We start from the raw sequence: 8,952 nt of genomic DNA, 5'->3' as shown, positions 1-8,952 counted from the left end.
TTATTACAAAAGATTTTACCCCCCTCCCCCTTTTTTCTTTTTAAAAAAAATGAAATCTTAGCCAAAATTACAATTACTATATATTTTAAAGAATAAAAATAAATGCAGGATGAAATTAGGTGGCTACAATGTGTTCGATGAACACACGCAATCTATTGACCCAGTAGGAACACTCTCATCAGTCAGTGAACCCAAAGGAACATACATGATATCGGGTTGTAAGTGATCCTTTCAAACCACTTACAAACTGGTTGTCCCGTCAAACGTACACAGTCACAAAATCTGTGAAAAGTGGTGATCCCAAGGGACATCGTACGTGTAAATACAAATCCTAATGACCAAAGTTAATAGAGACACCACAATCCAAAGCATGTAGCAAACATCACAAACATGCACTACTACAAAAATAGACCCTCTTAATGATTTTAAACTGTCAAGAATGATTATTCTTGATGGTTTTAAAGCCATCATTGAAGCCAGTGTCAAGCAAGTCAAAGTTCTTAACGATTGGTAAAAACGTCAACAATAGTGAACGTTGACAGTTGATAACCGTCAAGTATACAAATTTTCATGACAATTTAAAACCGTCAAGAGTATAAGTGTTCATGACAGTTTAAAATCGTCAAGAATATGAGTATGCATGACAAAAACCGTCAAGAATATGAATATTTATGACATTTGATAACCGTCAAGAATATGCTTTTCATGACATTTAATAACCATCAAGAAAGTGATTGTTTATGACATTTTAAAACTGTCAAGAATGCAATTATTTATGACATTTCAAAATCGTCAAGCATTTTTCTATTCTTTTTAATTGTAATTCAATTATATTTTTGTTCCTATATTATGCTCACATTGGTCTTGTATAGTAGTCCAGCAATTATTCCATAAATACATATAAACGCAATATTCATCAAATATAAAACCTTTCACCATATCATTTCCAAAACTTTACAAATATTCATATCATTTAGAAAACCAATATAAACAATTCTATCAAATTTCCAAGAATTCAACTCAACATCATCTAATTAACTAACTTAACCCAAGCATATCATCAAGTTTCAGAATGTTAACCCCCCCCCCCCCCATATGAACAATTCACCTATCAACAATTCATCTAAACTCTAAACCATAACGAAGCCTCAAAAGTATACCAATCAACCTCCCCCCATATGAACAATTCAAAAAATCAGCCACCAAAAGAAGTTCCATGCTTCAAAATCACAAATAAGTTCTAGATCATATGTACAAACCCAAAAAATCAACCAACTCAACATGCACCTCATCTAATTCAGCCTGTGAGTATGGTTTTTGTGTATCAATTTGTAAACTGCACAATAAATGAATTAGTATTTATGAAAATTATTATACTCACAAAAGAAATAGTTTGATATATAACATACCGAATCTGAGATGACAATGCTTCCCCTATTTACAATTTCTCTCATAAATTTCATGATATAGTATCTACACTCGGTGCTCCCAACTTGTAGTGGACACTATAAAAACAACAAATTAGAATAACATACTAATTCTAATAGCTAGTAATCTACAAAATACAATGAATTTAAATATTTATACTTGCCTTTACTGTTAACCATAAAGTTTGTTTCCTGGTTTTATTAATATTTTTTTGCGAGTGAAATATCGCTATTGCTCTGTTTTGCCAAGATAAGATTGCACATATTTTATAATATTGTACATGCATTAGAATTAACAGTACTACATGATATAGAAGATTAACTTACATGTCGATTACATATCTTGTAGTTGATTTGGATGTCGTCCTTTGCGAGTCAAGGTAAAACATTATATCCTCATACGCATTTATGGCAAGCAGTGCCCAATGACCCCTAATTATACAAAATATAAGTACTATTTTATTGTCAATGCAACTGATAAACTAACTCAACTTACCCAGGATTAAAAGGAGCAAGAACTACTTGATTTGCTTTTAACACCATCAATCTACTACACAAGTTACGAATTTGAGATTCTTATGTGTTTCCAAAAGAGATGAGGGACGGATCTACAAAGACATACTGCACATTTTCTTTCGGACCAAGAACAGATGAATATAAGTACCTACAAAATATATAAACGCGTATATATAAACTTGTAAATGAGATACATAAATTTACATGCAAAGAAATGAAATTGACTTACATCATATTGGCCACCAATGTAAACGTTTTGACTTCATTCATGTTACAAAGATCAATGATATCCTCTCAAAGCACAGAACTCTTTCGACTAATACCAAAAATGTCGGCAGATATTGGAAAAGTGATGTTGGAATCTTTCTCCATTACCATCTCAGCGTATCTGAGAATCGACTTCAACGCTATTGACAAAGTTGATGTCGACTCACATATAACTTCTCTTTCTGTAGGCATTTTTATTGAGTCTCTCTTAATTCAAGAACATCCAAATTCAGTAAGACGTACATATTAAACAATCCAGTTTAATAGTGGATTACGTACCTTGAAGACGTCAAACTCTGCTTTAATGATCTGCACCATCTCCTTCCCTTTCTTTTCATTCTCTTTTGGTTTGTCTATCGATTCCACTTCTACTCTCTTACTCTTCTCTTCAACTTCAAACTTACTCTTCTCTTCAATCCCTCTAACGTTATTGGCCTTTAACAACTCTCGTGTGCAGACAATGGTGTAAACAAGTTTGAGTGGATTTGTGCCTCCAATTCACTAACCCACCTTTGGAGTTCTTCATTCTCAAGTAGAATGTTCGCCTCATCTTTTGATGTTTTCTTAACTGAATGAAAGTACGTTGTCGGAGTAATATATCCACCAACCCCACGCACATGACCATTGTGCTCTTTTGTACCCAATGCTTGGGTTAACACATCATTCGAATAGTGTCTATTCACAAACGATGAATCTGTATTCGTTGATATGTCATTCTAAGAAGATAGCAAAATTAATGTAAGTTATAGAAATGCTTATGTAATGAATAATTGAAATGTGTAATCTACAAGTAATGACTTACTATTTTGTGGACAACTTGCTGAACATCGTCGTTGTCGTACTCTCCTTATTTGTTAACTCGAGCTTTTTTCCACATTTTAGCTCAATCAAGATCAACTTCATTTGAACCCTCCTTCTACATTCGAAAACATGGAATTCAAGCTTGTAACTTCTAGGTATGCTATTTTAGAATATTACATTCTAATATGTGGTAAACATATTAGCTTGTATTCCATTTTGGCTATATTGCTACTAATTCCAGAAAAAGAATCAACAAAAAAAAAAGTAAAAAAAATGCAAACAATAACTCATTATTGAAATTATAAACTTCAAAACTTAACCAAGAACATATACAAAAGTACACTTTAGTAACAATGAAGAACAATACAACTAAGAATAGACTTATCAAGTGGTAAAAAATTTAGATCTCTTAAATCTTTATAGTTCATAATCATTCAAATATAATGGCTAAAACTTTTGATACTATAATTAAGACCCTTAATATTTGATATCTTAAAGTTTAAATGAATATATAACTACTATAATTAAATCTACTTCGACCACAAGTATCAAGCATTAAGTATAACATTCAAAAGGTCCTTAAAGAAAAGTACACAGAACAATAATGATAACCAATGGATTACAAGTTACAATATATATTCAAACATTCAAAGTTCCATACTCCAATATTCAATGTATGCTGAAACAGAACAATAATGCTTTGGAAATGTACGCTGAAACTGAGCATTTGCTTCCTTATTTCCCTAATTTCTCTGATGAGTTTCAACTAGCAAAGGATTCCTGCAAAACCCACAAGCTTGATTCTCCATTGGTATACTCTCCATCTCTCAACTCAATCTTTTTTCTCATTTCTTGCTTTTGAGCATCATTTTTTTAGATGATTATGAACTGGGTTTGAGCTTAAATTTGTTATAACTTTAGTTTTTAGACTTAGCTCGTGGTTTTGTAGTTGTTTGTTGTAACTTGATTATGATATCTATTGTTTGGTTCCTGAGAAAATGGGAAAAAGACAACTTTAAGCTTTGTTTCCTTTCCATTGTTTGTCTTAATTGCCTCAAAGTGCATAGGGAAGTAGTTTGAGTTTGCTTTACATGTTGGATATGGAAAAGGATGGGTGAAAAGGGCAAATAAAAGGATAGTGAAAGAGAGGACGGTTTCTTTTTAGTTCCCTACTTGAATCATTCTTCTGTTATAATCATATATTGCGTAGGAAGAGAGGAAAATGGCCAAAAAAAGTTGATAGTGCTCAGTTGCTTTTACTTAAAGATATTTCCCTTATGGAAGCTTGTGTGTTGTATTTGTTAATGTTTGCTTATGACTACTTTTCCACTGGCAAAACTATAGTGCAGAACTCATATACATATACATAAACACATGTACTAAAGTGCATAACTCATATCAACTTCATAAAAAACTTCATCACACATGCTTCCTCAATTTTTCTCCATGTACAGCACAACACCAAGCATCCTTAAACATCTAAACATCTTAAACAGATTGCATAAACATCCTTAATAATATGCATAAAAATATATAAAAATTTTATTCTCTCACCATTTCCTCCTTAAGATTGGCATACTCTTTCCTTGAGATTCTATGATTCACTAGAAGAATTTTGGTCTTTAATGTCGGTTTAAAACCGACATTAAAGGCCTTTAATGTCATTTGACAACCGACATCTTTGTGAGCGTTATTAAAGGCCTTTAATGTCGGTTGGGCTTTAATGTCGGTTTAAAAACGACATTAAAGGCCTCTTTAATGTCGGTTTAAAAACGACATTAAAGGCCTTTAATGTCAGTTTTCAACCGACATCTTTGATGGTGTTATTGAAGCCCTTTAATGTCGGTTGGGCTTTAATGTCGGTTTAAAAACGACATTAAAGCCCTCTTTAATGTCGGTTTGTCAATTTTCAACCGACATCTTTGATAGTGTTATTGAAGCCCTTTAATGTCGGTTGAACTCTGATATGTCGGTTTTATTCATTTTTACAAATTTATTTTTATTTAATTGTTACATTATTGTCCTATAGACCGACATTGGGTCAATGTAGATAAATATGTTTTTCACACGCCAACAAATCAATGAAATTCATATTATGTTAGAAACTATAACATTTGTCTTTTACATTTGAATACACAAAATAAAATATTAATATTATGTTTATATATACATTCTACAATAGTACATGAAAAAAGATTCTAATACAAGAATTAAATAATTAAAAATCCTAAATGCCTTCTCAGTCTTCAATTTTCAACGGTCGCTTGACCATTTCTACACAATCGCTTAGCTTTCAACCCGATATCACTTCAATTATCTACAAACAATATCCAAATAAACCATTTATATGAATAACAAAGCTGTTTGAAGTACTGAAATTGCAGAAAAGGATGAAAAGTTCTTAATATTGTCCACCAAATGAATAATCAACATTTTTTTACATAACATTATTATGAAAACCAATATCAATCTATAAAGAAATAAGCAACATCAACATAATAAGCTGAAAAGTAAAGCTCAGTTATAGTAACTTCATTATCTGCTGATACTTGGAGATGAATCAAAATGAAAACAAAATCCTTATGATTCAAGAGAAAGAAAAGCTACTTTACGTGAAAGGACAGAAAACAAATTCCTAGTCCATGCATGGGTAATATACTTCCTTCCAGAATGAGAATGATAGCTAACCCTCAATTGAAACGTTGGTCAAAGGAGCTAACCCTGTTGCAGGAGATAACTTCTAAAAACCACTTAAAATAAAAATCATAGCCTCAAATGGTTAGTGTAATTTAAAGTGGTTAGCAGCTTTCTTTCTATTCCCAAATATGTTTTTCAGAAAAATGAGATTTAAGCCTATTTACGTTACTTTCTTTTATTTCAAGGAAAGAAAAACAACCTTAGAACATGTTACTAAATATATATCTTAGAGATAAAATGCTCAAAGTCAAACACAAGGCTAAGATAGTAGACTAGAACAACAAAATGAAGCTTGCTTTAAGTTATAGCTAAGTCAAATAACCTGAATCTATAATGGAAGTGTTTGAAGCATCCGACAATGGGGGGCTGACTTCTTTGAAAACCGAGATACAAAGAGAGATTGCAAATGTAATGACTGATAACATACTTGCAAATCTAGCATAAAGTTTTATAATAGAAAACACCCACGTCACTACAACGCATAACAAATCTATGAGTTTTATGCTTGTTAAAAGATTTGCAGCAATTGCTGAAGCCATCTGCCAAAAATCAAGGAAAATATCATCATTAGGAAGGAATAATACAATTTAAAAAACACGCATGAATACTTGAAAGAAAGACAATTAATAGCATAGCAGCCTCCTACAAAACAATCAAGAAAAAACCAGATCAGAGACAATGATTAAAATGCCGCGAATCCAAATATTTGATAATACTTGAACCGTTTCCATACAACTAACAAATAATTACAAAACCAGAAAAACAGCGATGCTGAAGTAGCGGTTGTAAGACTAATTGAGCCAATTAAAAATCTGCCGGATTAATGTGCAATTAATTTCACATCATGCAAGGACATATATAAACAGTCTATTCTATAAGTTGTTCATATGTGTCCTTGAGTTCTAAAGAGACTCTTTGAGACCTACTTAATGCTTATAATTGGGTTAAGATATCCTGCTTTCAACCAAGAAAAGAAAACATTTCTCAGTGTAGGCTATGTCCAATCTTCTGTAATTACTTTCTTGGCAATACTTTGGCTGAAAAATGGCCTATTAGATTAGTGATGTGTGAGTTTTCAGGTCTGCACATGACTATTGCTATCGAGTGTTTAGAGCTATTCATGCTGAAAAGTAAAATAAAATAAAATAAAACCGATAATACCTGTTGCTGAATTTCTCCACCATATCAGAGGCATAAAGTAAGGTTTCGTTGGCTTTCTCCAGAGCCATATAAAGCTCTTTCCCTCTTGTTATACGAGAAATGACCCAAACATTATTTTTTGCTCTGATGGTTACTTCCAGTTCCTTTTCCTCACCATCACTATCCTGTTTTGCTCGACTCTTCTCCAGATCAACCTTTTCTCTGAGTTTGCTCATGGCAAGTAAAGAATCCTATAGGACGAAGCTCAAATGAGAAATATCAATCCTCGATGCACGACTAGGAAACAAGTTCAAGTTGTCTCAAGACAAGTAAAGATTCTCATAATATCATCCACTTTCTACCAATATATCTAGAAACCAAATTAATTAAACGATACCAAACAGGAGTAGGCAATAAGGCACGGTACAGTAGCAGCAAATATTTAACTAAAGTTAGCATTTGACCCTGGAGAAAATGTGACTTTTAGGTGCGTTCTCACATACTGACAAAACAATTGCAAATTCTAAAGTTGCCACTGTATTCACAAGAGGAAATTCTTTTTAAAGAGAAATAAACAATAAGCTCAAATAAAGGATATTTGTTACTGAATCCAAAAGGAATCTATTGCATGAAGTATAAAAAAGAGCCAACTTCTATGTTACCTCACCTGTTTACGATAATTGCGGCCTCTACTGTTTTTGTAATACATCAATAGAACACACTTGACCACCATCACTGCCTGACGGACCAAAGTGTCTGAGAAACCAACAGAAAAACATATATTTCACCTAATTAGTTACCAAAAAAATTGTTTGTGATTTACTTTCATAAACTAGAAAGCAAAGATGAAGATTCTTCTTTTATTTTTTTGCTGCGCATACAATTCAGCTTCTGGTTTAATACGGGGGGTTTAATACGATCCTCAAACCGCTTCCGGTCCCTCCTTACGTGATCCTATATATGTAACTCCAAAAGTCCAAAATGAACATAGAAATTAAAGAAATTGCAAATAATTAAACCCAAAATTTACTAACTCCAAAGTCTAAAATTAACATATAGAGATTAAAGACATTGCAGATGAACTAAACCCAAATTTTATTGACTCCAATGTCCAAAATTAACTTATAGAAATTAAAGACATTGCAAATGAATTAAACTCAAAGTTTAGTAACTTCAAAGTTCAAAGTTAACATAAAAATTAAAGAAATTGCAACATCGGGAATAACAAAGTTACCACTAGTACTCCTAGTCTGCATTGTCCATTTTAGCATCATCCATAACAGCTCGTCCAACAATAGTAGCAGAAAAAATCCAAAAGAAAAAACACAACCCAGTATTGAGTACCATTTAGTTAGATTATTAGTTGGGGTGGTGCTGGACTTATTTCTCTCAATCTTTTCAACCTGTAGGAGCTCAGAAAGATTGAGAAATCGACCCTTCTGATTTGATTCGTTCTTAAATTTGGCCTTATAGACCAAATGAACTGCCAAATATACAGACTATTGTATGCATACCAACTGAAATATGGCTTCTTATATTATTTTTCTTTGTAACCTCGACAAGAAGTTAATACTTTTTTGATTGAGTCGTATTTCTTCTGACGTTTACTCCACCTTGCAGGATCTTATTACACAAAGAAATGGAATGGAAGAGGTAATTAAGGGAGCAAGGTGGAACTATTTTAACAATTTAGGGTAACTGGATTTTGATGGGATTGACAACACATAAAATGATGTTACGCGGTTTGGTTTTTTCTTGACAAGGATTGTTTCAGATCGTGGGTGAAGCAAAAAAGGGAGATGTCGTTGGTGAGATAGGTGTGCTTAGTTATAAACCACAATTGTTTACAGTCCGAACAAGCCGTTTGAGTCAATTGTTGCGTTTGAATCGTACCTCGTTTTTTAACTTGGTACAAGCTAGCGTTGGGGATGGAGCAATAATAATGAACAATCTCCTTAAGGTCAGCAACTTTCCCTAATAAGATGACTTTTTCTTTCCCTACACTGCTTGACTAAAACAAAATATGAAAGGATGATGAAGATATCCCAAGATTGCACTTGTTTGAAAAAATCCAAAAAAAAAAAACAAACCCAGTTCGTTCTAT

General features: G+C 32.7%; 1 long non-coding RNA gene across 1 annotated transcript; it reads right to left on the bottom strand.

Moving 5' to 3' along the window:
• Positions 1–6,475: 6,475 nt before the first annotated feature.
• On the bottom strand, positions 6,476–7,809 carry LOC127144215 (uncharacterized). The gene is made up of 3 exons (XR_007815787.1): positions 7,730–7,809; positions 7,516–7,604; positions 6,476–7,099 (listed from the first exon to the last, which is right to left on the bottom strand). It is a non-coding gene; the product is annotated as an uncharacterized LOC127144215 (long non-coding RNA).
• Between the last annotated feature and the right edge of the window lie 1,143 nt (positions 7,810–8,952).

Source organism: Cucumis melo, chromosome 12 (assembly GCF_025177605.1).
Source record: "Cucumis melo cultivar AY chromosome 12, USDA_Cmelo_AY_1.0, whole genome shotgun sequence".
In the NCBI taxonomy this organism is placed as follows: domain Eukaryota; kingdom Viridiplantae; phylum Streptophyta; class Magnoliopsida; order Cucurbitales; family Cucurbitaceae; genus Cucumis; species Cucumis melo.
This window is presented reverse-complemented; position numbering and strand designations above follow the sequence as displayed.